Below are 18,515 nucleotides of genomic sequence, written 5' to 3' on the forward strand. Positions count from 1 at the left end.
TAAATTTTCTTAACGACTTGATTTTCAAGCAAGATCATTGACTGGACCATTGTCCTGGCCAATCCTCCAACCTCAGCCATTTTGATCTTGTATGATGAACTAGCTTGCTGGCAAAAGACTCCACATAGACCTTCCCTATGACCCAGCAATCCCACTTTTAGGCATCTATCAAGGATCACAAACAAGGCCTTGCTAAAGCTGCCAGAACAAATATGTTGATCACAGCATTATTCACCATAGTTAAGATATGGAACCAACCCAGATGCCCCTCAGTAGATGAATGGATGAGGAAAATGTGTGGCGTGTGTGTGTGTGTGTGTGTAAAATGGTATTCTGTGCCTCCATCAGAAAGAATGACACCTCCCCATTTCTTAGACTTCGAAAAAATTATGTTAAATGAAGTAAGTGAGGCCCAAAGAAACAGGTCCCATGGTTTCCCTTATCTGCAAGAACTAGTATAAGTCTAGCAGAAAAGGTTAAAATCTATGTACCTATGACCATATAAGATGATGCTAAGAGAAATAAACCCCAAGAAGTTTTATCTTTCTTTCTGTTGTTTCTAATGCATTTATAATGTATTATGCGATTTTTTTTGTTTCTTTTGTATGTTGTTCCTCCACAGTACAGCCCCTGTTTGCACTGTATTTGATTCCAGTGTCCTGTATCTTACATATACCTTTTTTTTTTGTAATTTGAGGAGGAGAAAGAAAATAACAAAATGCTGAAATAAGGATACATCTCATTGTAACAATGAGATGTACAAGATACTATGTTGAAATGAACTTTACAACTTGTGTGGGAGAGGGGGAAGTGAGGAGAAGGGGAGATGGGGAGGGAAGGGATGGTAGGGGAAAAACAAAGGAGGAGGTAACAATGCTAGATAGGAAATGTACTCATTACCTTACTCATGTAACTGTAACCCCTCTGTACAGTATCTTTACAATAAAAATATATATACCAATAAAAGAAAAGTGAGCTAAAGACTTAAGGAAATACTTCCCTGAGGAAATAAAAATGGCCAATAGCACATGAAGAAATGTTCAACATCTTTGGTTACAAAAGAAATTTTAAAAAGCGAAACAACATTTACAAATCAAAACAACATTGTGATTCTACCTCACGCCAGTTAGAATGGCCATTATCAAGAAAACTAATAATACAGAAGCTGGCAGGTATGTGGTCAAAAGGGAACACTACTACACTGTTGGTGGCAAAATAAACTGGTACAACCACTTTGGAATGCATTATGGAGATTCCTCAAAAGGCTATATATAAATCTTTTCTATGACCCAGTAATCCCACTCCTAGGTATTTGCCCACATTATCACAAGCAAAGCCACAATAAAGGTAACATACAACTATGTTAATTGTAAGATTATTTACCGTAGCTAAGATTTGTAAACAGCCCAGATATCCTTCAGTGGATAAATGGATCAAGAAATGTTATATATATATATATATATATATACACACACACACACACACACACACACACAATGGAAATCTATGCTTCCACCAGAAAGAATGACATCATCCCATTCATAAGGAAATGAAAAGCCTTGGAAAAATAATTGTATTAAGCGAAGTAAGCTAGACCCAAATAAACATGGGCTGCCTGATTTTCCTCATTTGTAATTACTAGTACATTTCTAGGATAGTTCAGGCAGAAGAATGCAATAGTTCAACTTATGACCTTATAAAATCATGCAAATGGAAATGAAGGACAAGATATGGAAATGAAGTGTTTTATTTTTAAGTACACTGTATGCAATTCTTTCTCTTTTTTTTTTGTCAGTCATGGTGCTTAAATTCTGGGCCCGGGCACTGTCCCTAAGCTCTTCACCTCAAAGCGAGCACTGTACCTCTTGAGCCACAGCACCACTTCCAGTTTTCTATTGCTTTATTTGACATCAGATTCTGATGGAGTTTTCTGCCAGGGCTGGATTTCAGCCATAATCCTCAGATCTCAGTCTCCTGAGTAGCTAAGATTACAGGCATGAGCCACCAGTGCCTGACTGCAGTTATTTCGTTTTACTTTGATTTTTTCCACTTTGGTTACCCACTGTTATCATTGTTTTTGATTTGTATACCCTTTATCTTGTATATAAGTTTATCTGATTTGGGGATGGTTAGGGGAATCATAGATATGGTGAGAGAAAGGACATAGGGTGAACCAATGCAACAGTGATACTCACAAGACATTATGTTGGAAATGAACTTTACAACTTGGAGTTGGAAGGGAGTCATGGGGGAGGGAAAGTGGTAGAAAACAAGGGAAAGGGTAACAATATTCTACAAAATTGAACTCAGACCCTTACTTATGTAACTGCAACCCCTCTGTACATCACCTTTATGATAAAAAAGAATGATAAAAAAGAAAGAAAATATCCAACATGGAAAAAATATGGTTCTAGTCAGGTGCTGGTAGCTCATGCCTATAATCCTAGCTACTCAGGATGCTGATATCTGAGGATCATGATTAGAAGCCAGCTGGAGCACAAGAGACTCCATAATACTCTTATCTCTAGTTAACTGTGGCTCAAGCAGTAAAGTGCTACTAGCCTTGAGCACAAAGAGGCTCAAGGATAGTGCCCAGGCCCTGAGTTCAAGCTTCATAAATGACAAAAGAAAAGAAAAAGAGAGGGAGGGAAGGAAGGAGGGAGAAAAGAAGGAAGGAAGGAAGGAAAGAGAAGGAAAGAAGGAAGGAAGGAAGAGATGATTAATAAAAAAGAAAAGAAAATCATTCAATTTTGGGTTTTAACAAAAAATTATTTTGAGCTCACAAGTAATACTCTAGTTTGTGAATAACAGAATTTGACTATTAACTTTGAAAACAGTAAATGTTTAGGATTTGTAAAATGATAGACATTTAAAATAAACATTTCTCTGTATATGTATTGATTATATAATATGCTTATAAATTGTATATAAATATTTATGCATAATTAAAATTTATTAGCATTTGCAACAAAATTACCATAGAAAAGCCACATGGGAGAGGTAGAGGCAGGAGGAAATAACAACATCATGATTTATTTATTGTCAGGTGGAAAAATAAGATGGGAATAAGATTTTGGAAAAACACACTGAATAGTGGCAGTCATAGTATATCTGCATAAAAACATATCTGTGTTTGAGAAATTAAATGTTATAAAAATAATTACAGGTAATAAATTCTCTGACTAAAATTTGTTTTAAACTTTTAAAGACAAAGAGGCAATAAACAGTCATACTTTTGTTTTTAAGATGATACTCAAATATATTTATTTTACATATAATCTTGCAAACTAATACTTATATTGAATATCTGGTAATAGATATGCAGAATTTTCAGTTGAAAGATGTTAAAGAAAATACATATAAAAGTACATATAACTGTAACATATAATAAATGGTACTATAGATGCCACACGTGTGCCTAATGGTATAAATTTTTTGCTCTCCTATTTTTCTGATTTTCTTTTATTTCTCCTAATTTTCAGAAACTTTTCTCTCACAAAACAGCCTTTAAAATTTAATACTTATTCAGAAGTCAAGAACTAACTGTGTAAGAACTAGCAGTGATTTCAGTCAATACATTTTATGTGTTCTTGCTTGATTCACAATGCTAGAATTCCAGAATATCTCATCCCAGGGTTAAATCATTATGTAAATTTTTGTCTGAAAGGAAGCTCACACAAAAACCATCAAGTGTTTCAAGAGGAAACACCAGACTCTTGAAAACCCATGAAAAGTCTATTGGAATCTCAGAAATGAGCTCCTCAGGAGCTTCTTTTATCGAACTGTGAAATTGTAGGAGCTATCTCCATGCAAGTGAATAGAGAAAAAGAAAAGAAAAATAGCATTCTGTAGCTACAGACATAAAAGGAACTTGTCCATTAATTATTTAGAATCTACAACTAACAATATGCTTTTCCATATTGAATATTTTAGACAAAAACTATAGCATTATTTGTAGTACGATAAGGACGTTGTTTACAAAAATGGTCCAATTGAAGCAGGGATACTGAATCTAACTGGTGCGATCTTGGCCACATAGTAGATGATAGGGTGTTGGGATTAACTGGCACCATCTTGTCTACACTTCCCAAGTGATGTGCGTGCCTGAATCTTTAGAGGCAGGCATGGAGACTTGGACAATAGGTTACTAGACCTGCCAGTCTTGGGTGTTGAACTCTCAAGCTCGCTGTGACCCTGCTCCCTGACCAGACCCTATTTAGGCCCAGACCAGCTCAGGTACCATTATACCATGCCACATCTCTCTGTGTTCATGTCCTGTCTCCAGTCACCATGGAATCCCAGCTCTCCATTAGAGCTGATTGACTTGTTGTTTTTCTGCTTCTTCTTTCCTTTCCTGCTCTCATGGCTCAGTTTTCTGGCTATGTTAAGTATATCCATGGGACTGCTGGTCTTTGAAACAAGAGTCCATTAATGGTCCTCCAGCTTTCCAATAAAAACTCATCATTTGGTCTTTTAAGCGGTGGCTTCTCTATCTCAACAACTGGATTTACTGAATCTAGTTTATAACATAATCAAGCAACACCTTCCACAGTGTCTTGTTATCATAAATATGAGATATTGTCAAAGTCTTCATTAATCTCCTTCTTTGTATCTGCATCATGCAAACCCACTGGTGAGGATCTACCTACAAGACTGATTTTATTTAATCATCATATTCACAAATCTTTTCACTACAGAAAAACAAACAAGAAAATCCTCATATTTGAATCCAATTTATGTCATGCTTTGAATCTAGCCATATCTTTATTCTCTAATGCTCATCAATAAAATTCTGAAAAAATTGTATAACCTAGATTTGTAAGAATACTATTCATTTAAATACCTTGATTAGCATTTCTCATAGTTTATTAGCAACTCATGCAGCTTTGAATAACATTCCTTACAGAGAACATTGTATGAGCCTCCAGTATATAAGTCAATTTGTACCCTCAACACCTTTAATAGACTTCTCAAAGAAAAGGAGATAATTTTTCCTGACTGAGTTGAACACCCTTATATTGACTCCTTCAGATTTACCTAATTAAACCTAAATATATTCTAAATTATACCAGGATTGGAAACTATTTCCTGGAAATTATACTCGTTATTTAATTTTTTAATTTTTTATACATTTTTATTGTAAAAATACTGTGTAGAGGGGTAACAGTACATGAACAAGGTAATGAGTACATTTCCTATCAAGCATTGTTACCTCCTCCTTTGTTTTTCCCTTATCATCCCTTCCCTCCCACCTCCACAACTACACTCCCTTGCCCAAATTGTAAAGTTCATTTTTCAACTTAGTGTCTTGTGCATCTCATTGTTAAAATGGGTCAACCTGAATCCTTATTTAAACATATTGTTTTCCTTTCTCCCCCCCAAATTAGAGAAGTGTATATACAAGATTCAGGGCACTGACATCAAATACAGCGAAAACAGGACATTTATTGATGCCCCCAATAAACTTTCCTCTTTGACAGTGAGGCTTGATTCGCTTGGTCTCTTTTATTTTCTTTTAAAAAATTATTATCTTTAAGTAGTTTTATGAAGGATTTGCCATGCAATGGAGCAGTTTATGAATATGATACATATTGATCAGTATCACCCATTTCAACATTCTCACCCATCCCTTCCCTTATAGTGTTGGAAATACACTTGCTATTTGAGAATATCTTCTTATTGTATGACTATCTTCTTGACAATACCTCTAAATCAATTTGTTTGGCTTATGTTAGGATTTCCTTTAGCTTCAAAGGACAGTGACACCCATTCTAAATAACCCTTCCTTGCTGATACAAAATTTTGTACCAAAAATTACTGGTTGTTAACTCTATCAATGATGCTAATGCTTGAGGGAACTAAGTAAGCTGAATAGATTTTAAATTCTGTAAAAATGGCAATTTAACAAATGATTTATCTGCATAGACATTATGCAAATCTTAAATGGTGGTAGATCTCCAAGGAAAGCATTCTGAGTATAAAAAAAATTATATTACTGAAAAGTTTTTTCTCCCTAAATTTCTATTTTGGGAAGATATTCAAAGAACTTTTTTTTTTTTTTGTCAGTTGTGGGGCTTGAACTCTGGGCCTGGGTGCTGTCCCTCAGCTCTTCAGCTCAAGGCAAGCACTCTACCATTTGAGCTACAGCGCCACTTCTGATTTTCTGGTGGTTTATCGGAGAAAAGTCTCACAGATTTTCCTACCCAGGCTGGCTTTGAACTGTGATCCTCAGATCTCAGCCTCCTCAGTAGCTAGGATTACAGTCATGAGGCACTAGCGTCAAAGTACTTTTTTTTAATTTTTCAATTTCACTCAATTTATTTCCTATGTAAATATTGTTGAAATGATATACATTTTTTATTTTCCAAACATACTTTTTGCTTTATTAAACATTTTTGGCAGTGTAAGGTTTTAACTTCAGGTTCTTGTGTTTTCGATGCTAACACTATATAACGCTTGAGCAATATTTCTACCTTTACTAACCCTGTCACTTATCAAGCATTGTAGCCTCCTCCTTTGTTTCCCCTTCCCATCCCTTCCCATCAAGTAATAAAATTTAAACTTGCAAAGCCTCCTTTGTTGAATGAGATCTGATTGGAAAGGTATAAGTCTATCTGAATCCTTAAATTATTTTTCTCTTTCATATTTATATTGCTTTTTTCCCATAGTATCAGGGCCTTGTACTTCCTAAGCTGGTGCTGTATTTCATGAGCCACATCCTATACTCTTTTGCTTTAGTTAATTCTGTATCACCATTGTTATATAGTCCAAGAGAATCAAGTCCTTAATATTAAGAAAGAAAGTTTATTGAAGCAGTAATAAATATGTAAGTAAAATGATGTAGCTTTGAGTATAGTTTCAAAGAGCTATTTTTCAGACTTGGAAATATTTAGAACATACTTAGGTGTAACTAAATAAATCTGAAGAAATTAGTTCTATATCAATTTTCTCCAGTATGGGAATTGCTAAGTTCTGAAAAATTGTTATATTTTCCACTTATAACCATATGCAGCACAGTTATTTGCCCCTACGTCTTCCTGGTGACACAGCAGAAGAAACAATTGATTCTTCACATGAAGCTATGATAATCATTGTGACAGATGATGAGGTGTATTTATGGCCTAGAATATATTTTCATGACACTTTTGTGATTGTATCTATAAGCAGATATTCAACATAGCTATTTACCAATTGGTAATACACCAAAATCCAACCAATCCATAACACCTTTACTTTAATTCCAGTTGTAATTTACCGTACTGACACCATGGAGCAGAAAGAAATGTACCTAGAATCATTCAACATTGGATCCTAAAGTCAGCAGAAGAGACAAGAAACACATATATTTGTAAATCAAAAAGGAGGAAGAAGTCCAAAGGGACAAACTGTAAAAGGCCTTTGCATCTAAAATTATTGGTTCAAATATTTGCTTTTCCTTAACAAGACTGAAAGATGAGAACCAGCAGAAATACACAAGTTGATTGTATATGTTCTAACATTTGCAATAAACCTTATTAGTCCCAAGGTTTTACCCTCAGTTTCAGGTTCAGGTTTTATATACATTTCATATTGAGCAAAAATGACAACATTAAAGTGTATAGTGAGTGTATATATAAGTGCAGTATCACCTTACTACATGTCAGCTCCAATATTACAAGGCAAAGGCAGTGTTAGCTCAATGAAAGCAATGTGTTTCCATTTTGGATGGAAAAATCAGCTTTAATAACTGTTATCAGGACTTAACCAATTCCCATTCCTGAAGCCAATACTTAAAAGGAGAGTGGTGCTCTAATGTGGTAACTAGACAAGGGCTCCTATTGGTATAATCATTCTTCCTTGGGCAGCAGGCCTTCTCTGGTATTCCAGTAGTGTTCAGCTGCCTTTAGTGAATGGAGGGAGAAACTGGGCTGTCCCTTAAGGAATGGGCTCTTGAGAGAATGCTGCTGTTGGTTTGTTGTCCTGGTTTGTTAGCCTGTATTTTCTCATCTGTCAAAGATAGCCTCTTAGAAGTTAGTTTTATACTAACAATTTAATTAACTAATATGTGAGTGTCTAATTGTTCTTGAGTATATTCCTGGTAATCCATTGAGACTAGAAATGAGGAGAATCTAATTGCCAAGTTCTCACAGTATAGTTCTTCCTTTTTATGTTTATGGGTATCTTCTAGCTTATAAATGGACAACAATACCAATGTAGGGGTTGGAAACCAACTATAACAAAGATAATAAAAACGTGCACTATGAAATGAAGCAACTCAAGATTTTTACCCAAAATACCACTTATTGAATTTACTTTTTTCCAAATATTCATCGTTCTAATAAGTAGAATTGATATTAGAAGCAATATATAAAAAACTTGTTTTTCATTGGGATGATGGATATACCCTTAAACAATCCTCTTCATGGAAAATTAATACCCAGGTCCCAATACAGAAATGAGATTCTGAGCAATGACAAAGAATCCATCAGTCTAGGATTCATATTATTAGACAACACAGTTGATCTTGACTTTTATTGCCAAACTCCTGGCTTGACTGTATATTGAAATAATTTTACTATATTTTAGTAATAATTGTATATTTCTATAAATTGAAACATCATTTGTGTAATATACATCTTCTGCTTAGTCTTTCTGAGTCTCATAGATTAAAGAAAACCAGTAACTATTTGCATTTAAAAAAACTAAATAAAAAAATATTTTTGCTTGGCTTGCTGTATGTAGAAAAGCAATGAATGGGAAGGATTTCATAGTAATGTAGATTTTGGAGTAAAATCTTAGCAGATTGAAGCCTTGCTATGTGATTCTGAGGAGTAATAATAATCAATTAATCAATAAAGAGGCATGCAGCTTTGTGGTAGCTGCAATGCAACATTTAAGAGAAAGAAAAAATCATTCTCAAACTTTTCTTTGAAATTTATGGAGACAAAAGTCACAGATCAGTAAAAGACAGGATAAAATAAACTGTGAATGCCTATTATATGAAGATCCAGTGCTGTCAAATTCAAGAAGTCATTGTAAATTGAAAATCACTAGAATGTTTATCAGAAATGAGATTAACCTAAATACCTAATGTTCTATAGCAAAACAGGGCATATGAGCTATTGAGTTCAAGCCCAGAGAAAGCAAACTGTTTTAAAGGCATCAATATATCCAGAAAACATCCATAAAAATTATATTGTAATGATGACATATCACTAAAAGCAATTCAACTTATTTTGCCAAGCTACTAAATTGAAATATTCAAACAAATATTGGGGGAAAGATAAGTCTGTTTTCCATTTACCATTGCTTTGTAACACTTACATCAATTACTATAAAAGGATCATCAACAATCCAAATAGTTAAGTGTTACACAATATGTGTTTCCAGCAAGTTTGCTCATGGCATTGCTGTGCAGATCCGGAGACTCCATGGACAAAGAGCAAGCAAAACACATCGTGGAAAACCCAGTTATATTTCTGAAGGAAGAGATGAATGAGATTACAAAAGTTACAAGGAGAAATCTACTCATGGATGCCAGTCTGTATGAAATTTTGTAACCAAAATTATATGAAAGGAAAATAGCCATTAATTGATCAACTGTTTGCTGCACAGCAGCTCTATATCGAGTACCTTTCTGGCACTATGGATGTGTTGTAAGGTAAATCCAGTCAGTGAGATACAGAGAAGCCACATTTTGAGAAGTCAAATTGTAAGTCTTTACAGGACAGCCAGTGTCAGCTGGTGGACTATTGTCAGAAAGACCCATGAATACCTGTAACATTGTTAGAGGCATGCGAGCCAGAGAGGAATGAAAGAGCAGAAAAACAATGCCAACAAACCAAATCAGCTCTAATGGAGAGCTGAAGTGGGAGCCATATTGACCAGAGAAGAGCCAGGAGATAAAAGAAATAGGAGACATGCGGCATGACCTTATGGCACCTGAGCTGGTCTGGGCCTAAATAGTGTCAGGTTAGAGGGCAGGCTCATAGAAAACTCTAGATTCTCCTAAGTTTACGGTACAGGACTGACAGGTGCAGAAACCTTTTGTCCAAGTCCCTGCCTCATCCTCTGGAAATTTAGGAATGCCCATTACCTGGAAGGTAGGGCTTCCTCTTCTTTCACTGTGAAGACCAGATGGCACCAGTTAAACACGATTCCCTATCCACCACACAGCCAAAATGGTATCTGTTAAACCAAGCATCTCCACTTTAGCCAGAGCTGTGAATCAACAGTAGGTCATACAAAGTAACACATTTTATGTGAAGAATGAAATAACAAGAAACCAGCCATGTCAGAGCTGGGAGAAAGACTTTGATAGCATAAGGACAGTAAGTGATGTCTTCAGATGTTCATCCATCTTTCTATTAAGCCAGTAAGGAATAAGTACAAGTTTCAAGTCTTATGGTGCACAGACATCCTGGAAGAGTATTCCGAAGCAATTATATAAAAGCATCAAGAAGATCAAAGTTCAGCTGAAAGAATTATGTCAGTTGAAATAACTACCTCCATTAAAAGCAGAATGAAGAAAGAAAGATGAGAGGAAAACATTACTTTTGTTTTGTTTTCATATTCATCTCAACTGTTCCAGTATCAGAATCTATATGTTTATTACAACAATGAAACCACTCCTTTCTTCCATAACCTGACTTATGTCAGGAATTTCCATGTTTATTGGACTTGGGCAAAGAGATCATTTCCTTCTCTTCTGTAGTGGCTTGGGGCTTCAGGTATCTCCACCCCTTTGCTCTTTCTACCATGTTAGCCAAACCCCCAGACCGTTTTTGCTTCACTGTTTAGACCAGGTCTGATGTGTCTTAGGCTTCAGGCCACAGTTTTACTTCTACCTGTACAGCCAGTTTGTTCTTTTAGATAAGGTCTCTCTAACTTTCTTGCGTGGTTTGGCATTGCACTTATACTCCTAACTGTACCTCCCAAGTAGTTGGGATTTCAGGCATGAGCCATTGTCCTATTCTCAGTTTTGTTTTTAGTTTTCCTTTGCATGTTATCAACATTTTGGATGTTAGTTTCTGTGAATTAAAATGTACTTATTTTATGACATTTTGGTGGACTTCTATATATGCAACCACCACCAAAAGGTGGTCAGAATTTCTGCGACCCCTAAAGGCTTTCTTGTTATCTTTTTAAATCAATCCATCCCTATGCCAGAAGCCCAAGACACAAACTTTTGAGTGTTTGACATATGTTACAGTTTTCCACTGAAATGATATATTATAGATCCTAAAATCTATACAGTAGTTACTCTGGATTCAGTTGTGTTCTGGGTATTTTCCTTCTAGCAGTGATTTAACTTGTTCATACAGAGACAAGTAAAATCATACTTTTACCCAGGTCAGATGAGCATGAGCCTTGTCCATTCTTTCAATTGATAGCTGCTGTATTTTTCCATGTTGTCCTTATGTCTTCTGAACCTCTGTAGTTTCACAGCAAGCCAAGGATTTGATTAATTAATATTCATCCTTGATTAATCATTGTTTCTGCAGTGCCCTTGTTTCCAATTCCCCCTTCTAAATTTCTTGCTCCTTTTGGAGACTTTGGCACTATTCTTTCATAGTGCAAGCTAGTAATGTTGAGCATTTCATTGCTGCTTTCACCAGAGGTGAAGGAATCGCATAAGGAAGGATGAGCAAACTCTGTATAGTACAGTCTTACCTCTTTTAATGGTGGCCTTATTGCTATTGTTGATGATTAGCTTTTCAACCTTCTTGGAGTTTCCACATGGAAGTGTTCATATCAGAGAAGGATGCAGCGACTCTGCCCAGGTCCACTTCTTTTTACGGATCTCTTGCTTTCTTAACATGACCTGTAGCTCCCCAATACCTGTGCTAGCCAGCATTCTTTCGCCTTCTTTTTAGCCAATTAGGATGCAATTATTTCCAGCTCCAACTGAGAGGCCTTCAAGAGTTCTCTCTAAGAAAGCAGCAACACTCATGATGGTTAACTGTTAAAAAAAAAACACAGTTTTCAACAGTCAACTTTTCTCTCTCTCTACTTTTTATTTCTTTTATAACTCTGAAGCCTCCAAACTTTCTGTTGTCATTTTAATCATTTAGTCAGGTTTCAGGTTTCATACTTTTAATCTGCAGCAAATTTCATTCAAGACATGTATGGTGTCATCACCAAAATCTGGAGCCAGGATTAAATCATGAAAAAGGGGTTATGGAAACGAAATCTAAAGGGGGAGAATTAGATCATGGTATATTGTGAGATCAGGGTTTTTGACTATCTTATGTTTCTTGTTGAGAATGTATAATGATATCTGGGAAACTCATACTAGATAAATAGTGAGGACTCTGCTTTCAGTGTGAGAGAGGAAGAAAGATCACCAGATCGTGTTATACACACAGGTCAAAGATTAGGAAATCATATCAACATTGTTTGTCTATTAGCTCATGCCAATATAAAAAAAGTAAGCAGTTAAAATACTCAACAGACCCATGTGATTCACTTATAAAAGGAATGTGTATGCCAATATTTCAAATGACAACTAAAATTGCAGTAGCTAAGCAGGGTGTTGGTCGCTTATGCCACCAACATCAGAATCATCTCATCTCAGGATGCTAAGATCTGAGGGCAGTTTCAAATTCAGTCTACCAAGAAAGCTAGAAGTAAAATTGTGGCTCAAGTGATAGACCACTGGCCATGAGCACAAAAGCTCTGGAACAGTGCCCAAGCCCTGAGTTCAAACTCCAGGAACAGCATAAACAAACAAGAACAACAAAAACCCCATAAAATAGTAAATGTTACCATTTATTCAGAGCAAACAATTTACCAGATACTGAAACAAAATACTTTGCACACTTTAATGCTAAAATAAGTTGTGACATTGAAATTGTTTCCTTTTTTATGAACAAATCCAGCAAATTAGAGTCATATCTCAAGTAGTAGAATGTCAGACAAGCTTCAAGCTCAGCTTGTTTCAAATTACTGTACTGGCAAAAAATAAATTAGTTAGGCAAAGAGAAATTGAACAACTTTGGAGAAATCACACCCCATTAATAAACAATGGGATTACAATTTTTATCCAGGAAATTGATTCCAAAGACTACATGTTACTCACACTAGTAATTGTTTAAGTACAATTTTGTCAAATTAGTTAATAAGCTCAGTAGAAAAAGACCTCCCTTCAAATATATAAAGATTGGGCTGGGAAGGTGGCTCAGTGGTAGAGCGCTTGCCTTGCATGCATGAGGCCCTGGGTTTGATTCCCCAACACCACATAAGCAAAAAGAAAAAAAGCCGGAAGTGGTGCTGTGGCTCAAGTGGTAGAGTGCTAGCCTTGAGCTGAAGAGCGTAGGGACAGCGCACAGGCTCAGAGTTCAGGCCCCATGACCGGACCCAAAAAAAACAAACAAAAAAAAATAAAGATTGGAACCAGAGATTTAGTTTATTGGTCCTCAGCTCTGTTCTCTCTCTCTCTCTCTGTCTTTCTGTCTCTGTCTCCCTCTCTCTGTATGTATGGACATAAATTGATACATCCTTATAAAAGAAATTATTAAAATGTACACTGTGTAAAGAATACTTCAAAATAAATTAGACAAAAAGTGAAAAATTTCAATAACAACTTGTGAGAAAGAACATGGATTGCCAATTGATATGAAGAAAAGTAATTCAAACTATCATTTACTCAAAATAGGTAATATTTACCACATAATAATAAAAATGCATGGGAAAATAAGTTTTTTAATCAAACTAGCAAAAAATTATAATAAACTTAAATACCCAGTATTGAAAAGGTTGATAATTCTTCACAATGATAGCACATACCCATAGTACAAGAACTTTGAAACCAAAAGCAGGAAGATGATGTTTGAGGCCAACTTGAGCTATATGTCAAGATTCTGTCCCAAAAAAGAAAAAGAATAAAAGAAGAAACTCATTTTTATCCACTTTAAAAAAAAAACTTTTATCTTCATTTCTTTAGTATTTCACTCATCTTTTTTTTTTTTTTCAGTTGTTCTAGCTTGAACTCTGGGCCTGGGTGCTGTCCTCAGCTCTTAACTCAAGACAAGCACTCTACCACTTCAGTTCTGCCACAGCGCCACTTCCGGTACTCTGAGTGTTTTTCTGAGATAACAGTCTCACGGATTTCCTGCCAGAGCTGGCTTTGAACTACAATCCTCATATCTCAGTTCCTTGAGTAGCTAGGGTTACAGTTGTGAGCCACTGGTGCCCAGCTTCAGTGATCCTTTTTGAAAGACACTTTGGTAAAATATTTGACAAAAAACCCATTGACTTTAACTAATAAATTTAGTTTACAAATTTTCATGATATGATGGGAGTTCTTACTCAACACAACAGAAACAAGATCCCTAAATATTGAAAGGAAATTACAATCATTTGTAATTATAATTGTTCATAAAACATGCATATATTACTTATTACCACCTACATTATTCTTCTTTAAAACTCAAGTAAGACAGGCATCATTTTCATATGTAAAGATTCTTCTATCAGAGTCTTACAGACCATTATATTTACTCATGCGATTTAATTAATGAAAATAAAGGTCATTAAATACTTTCAATTAAAGCAGGCCCTCTTTGGTCAAACAACTCAGGCATTGCTTTTCGTTCAAAATGGTGAGCTATTTGTGAAAGAAGAGCCTATCCTTGTGTGGATAGTGTAGAAGGAGTAGGCTTGCACAGGAATGGAGTTATTAGAGCTGTAAATTGATAAATAATACTGAGCTCTTACTGACTTTCTGTTTGGTAAATTCCATCTACTTATAAAATGGGTCAGAGTTTATAAATGAAAAACCTAGCTGGTTTGTTCAGATTATCCTGGAAGGTTTACACAACTGGAAAAAGGATGACTGCAGTCTACATTCTTCCCAAGGTAATGATTCCTCTGGCAGCAAAATAATATGCAAGCAGGAAAGATATGCAATAGTAATTTCAGTTTCTTCAGTGAAGTCTCATTTTTTATTTACAGGCATGATGTGATATCTTCTTTTTAGCTATCTTTTTAGTAATCTTATGTCTGAGACACTCTTGTAAGATGTATCAAATGCTATCCTATATTAATAGAATGCTTTTCATTCAACAATATACTCACAATTCAATCATTATTTGTCAGAAAACAAAATCACCTTAAAAATTACCATACACTTCTATGTAAAATAGTGTCAATCAGAGAAAAATCTGTGTTGAATACATTGGTGCAAGTTTGGAATAGATTTAAATATTGGGCTGAAAATTAGTAATTGCTACAGCAATTCCTACTATTTGAAAATGGAATCATATTCTTTCACTTTAAAGTCCAAACAGTTCATGAGACTTCAAAAAGCTTTATGATGATAATTTATAGTAAATCTCATTAAATGCATTTTACAATTATATATATACATATAGTATAATATATGGGACAAGTTCATAAATAATTGGAGAATTGACAAATCTCAAAATTATGCATAGAGTAATTATATATACATATATGTATATATACTTTGGCAAGGAAAATCAATTTTTGAAAAACAAAAACATATAAAACTAATATGACAAATAATTCATATAAAATTCAAGATTTTGTTTGCCCTGATGATTAAGAACAAACTCATAGTGGTAGGGAAGAGTTCCTTAAAAATACATAACAATGTCTTATTTCTAAATCAAATTGATAGGAAATTGTCAAGTCCACTTAATGTCTTGAAATATTATCTTATATTTTACTGTTCATTTTATATAATAAAGTATGTTATAGCAAAACAATTTATGAAAAAAAATTAACACTGAATTTAGGACAATTGCTATTCACTAGAGATTTCTATAAAGAATTTTCTCTTAATAATTTAAATTATTTATATGTGTACTGCAGAGAAAAAGCATTTCCAAGCATAAAAATTTACCTCAAGAAATTAGAAAACATGACAGATCTATCACTGCTAACAGAACTTATAACACACACATGCATATACACACACACACACATACACACACACACACTTTTCTCCCCACTAATACCAATATTTCAAAGGAGCTATAACTCTCAAATTTTAGAACCTAAATTATAAAATGTTTCAGAAATTAAGTAAGAATTTTACAAATAAAACATGGCAGATATTTAGAAATGTTTCACAAATGATTACATAAGTAACTCTCTAGTCAGGAAATTAAATGCTGCAAGATTACAGAATCACCTGATAAGGATTTTCCCATCCATATCTCTTTCTAGCCTCTTAAATTTTCATAATTGTCTTATTTTATATAAATTTCAGTAAAGATATACATATATTTAAATTTTAACAAAAATTAATATGAAAATATAGAATTAATATATGTCCTATATATTTATATGCAATAGTATATTGCATATTTTAACAAGGACACATACATCTGTACAAATGTAGAAGACTCCAAATACCATAAATAATAAATACCCAAAGACTTGGGCTGGGAAGGTGGCTCAGTGGTAGGTAGAGTGCTTGCTGGCATGCATGAAGCCCTGCGTTGGATTCCTCAGCACCACATAAGCAGAAAAAGGCTGGAAGTAGTGCTGTGGTTTAAGTGGTAGAGCACTAGCCTTGAGCTGAAGACCTGAGGCCCAGAGTTCAGGCCCCACGACTGACCAAAACAAAAAACAAAACAAAACAACAACAACAACAAATCTAAGACTTAGACACTTAACTGAAAAGCATCTATTAAGATCCCTCTTTAAAGATCATAAAGGCTCAATAGCTATGTGCTATAAAATGATATTTATTGAAATGAACTCCAAGAAATGGAAAATGAGGTTGTTGTTGTTGCTTTTTTTAACCTTTTGTCTTGTTTGTTAGCTTTTTTGTCTTCAGAAGGGTAAGGAGGATACAGAAAGTGTGGGACAAAGGGTGAACAAATGCAGCACTGATACTAGACACTATGTTGGAAATTAACTACAAGACTTGTAGGAGGATGGCAGGGAAAATAGGGAGCGAGTTAGGGAAGGGATCACACTGTTCAAAGAGAAAGGTACTCTTTACCTGACTTATGTAACTGCAATCCTTCTTTACATCACCTTTACAATAACAATAAAATTATTCATTAAAAATCCCTCTTGGCAGGGTGCTGGTGGTTCATGAGTATCACGGTATCCAGCCAGTCTGGGCTGGAAAGTCCATAAGAGTCTTGTCTACTATTAACCAACAGAAAACCGAAAGTGACACTGTGGCTGAAGTGGTAAAGTGCTAGTCTTCAGCTAAAGAGCTGAAGGACAGCACCCAGGCCCAGAGTTCAAGCCCCACAACCAACACCCCCGTCCCCACCCCAAATCCCTCTTCTCCTTTGAATAAATTCCATACATTCATGATCAACCTTCATTGTCCATGGATTTCATTCTTCTAATCAAAAGGCATTTCCTGTTGTGTAGGTAAAGGAACATTAACACATGGTTATAATAGAAGGAAAATAATCTAGTATCAGTGTTTTAGGTTTACAAGTCATAACGTTGTATAATATTTGAGGATTAGGATAATGTCTGTTAACCTTTCTTTGAAGGTTGAGGACAGCCATGACAATATAAAAATTAAAAGCATGTATCTGTATTTCAAAAATACTTCATAAAAATAGGCCTTAAACCTAGAAGAACCAATTAACTAATCCTTCCTCTGAAATTGAATTGTTTTTAAATATTCCATTATATGCATATCTCATAATCTCATTAATTTATGCATTAGTTTTTGATGAACTTGTTAGACTATGTCCATTTTTGTAGCTATTACAGACATTTCAGCTAATATGCACTGAGCCTTTAGTAACTATATCCTAATGCAAGTATGCACAAAAATACACTCTGATACACACCTAGTAATATGTTACCAAGACCAGGGCTATAATACATGTAGTCAAATTCATCAGAATCTACTGAATTTTCTTTAAAGATGCATGAGTGTGTTCATTTGCATTTTCAATCTCTTATATGCAAATCCTTGTTATTCATACTAAAGCTTGATAAGAATCCTTTCTCTTTCCTTTCTTTCTCCATTAATTCTTTTGCATGCACATGTGAATGCAAATGGTCATATGCGTGTGTATGCATGTGTGTGTGTGCACACAATGCCAGTCATGAACTGGGTGCCTAAGTGCTATCCCTCAGTTTTTTACTCAAGGCTAGCACTCGATCTCTTGAGCCAGAGCTCTATTTCCAGCTTTTTTGGTGGTTAATTGGAAATTAGAGTTCTTATATACTTTCTTGTCTGGGCTGCCTTCCTATCTTTATCCTCAGATCTCAGCCTCCTGAGTAGGTAGGATTGCAGGCATAAGCCAAAGGCCTGGCTTCTATTAATTTTTAATACATTCTGTATAACTTGCTTTTGTAAGGGATCTGGGCTATAAATACTTTTTTATTTCCATTATTTTTCTTTTTCCTTACATTCTGCTTGGCTTATTGTGTCTTGTAACCCAATGCATATGTAGTTTTTCTCATGCTTTCTTTTAGAAGATTTAGGGCTTAGATTTGGTGTTTAAATTTACATCATGGCCCATTATGAGTTAACTTTTAAATATGTTATAAACTTTGGATAAAAGCTTAATGTTTTTGTA

Source organism: Dipodomys ordii, unplaced genomic scaffold, assembly GCF_000151885.1.
Source record: "Dipodomys ordii isolate 6190 unplaced genomic scaffold, Dord_2.0 Scaffold52, whole genome shotgun sequence".
Lineage (NCBI taxonomy): Eukaryota > Metazoa > Chordata > Mammalia > Rodentia > Heteromyidae > Dipodomys > Dipodomys ordii.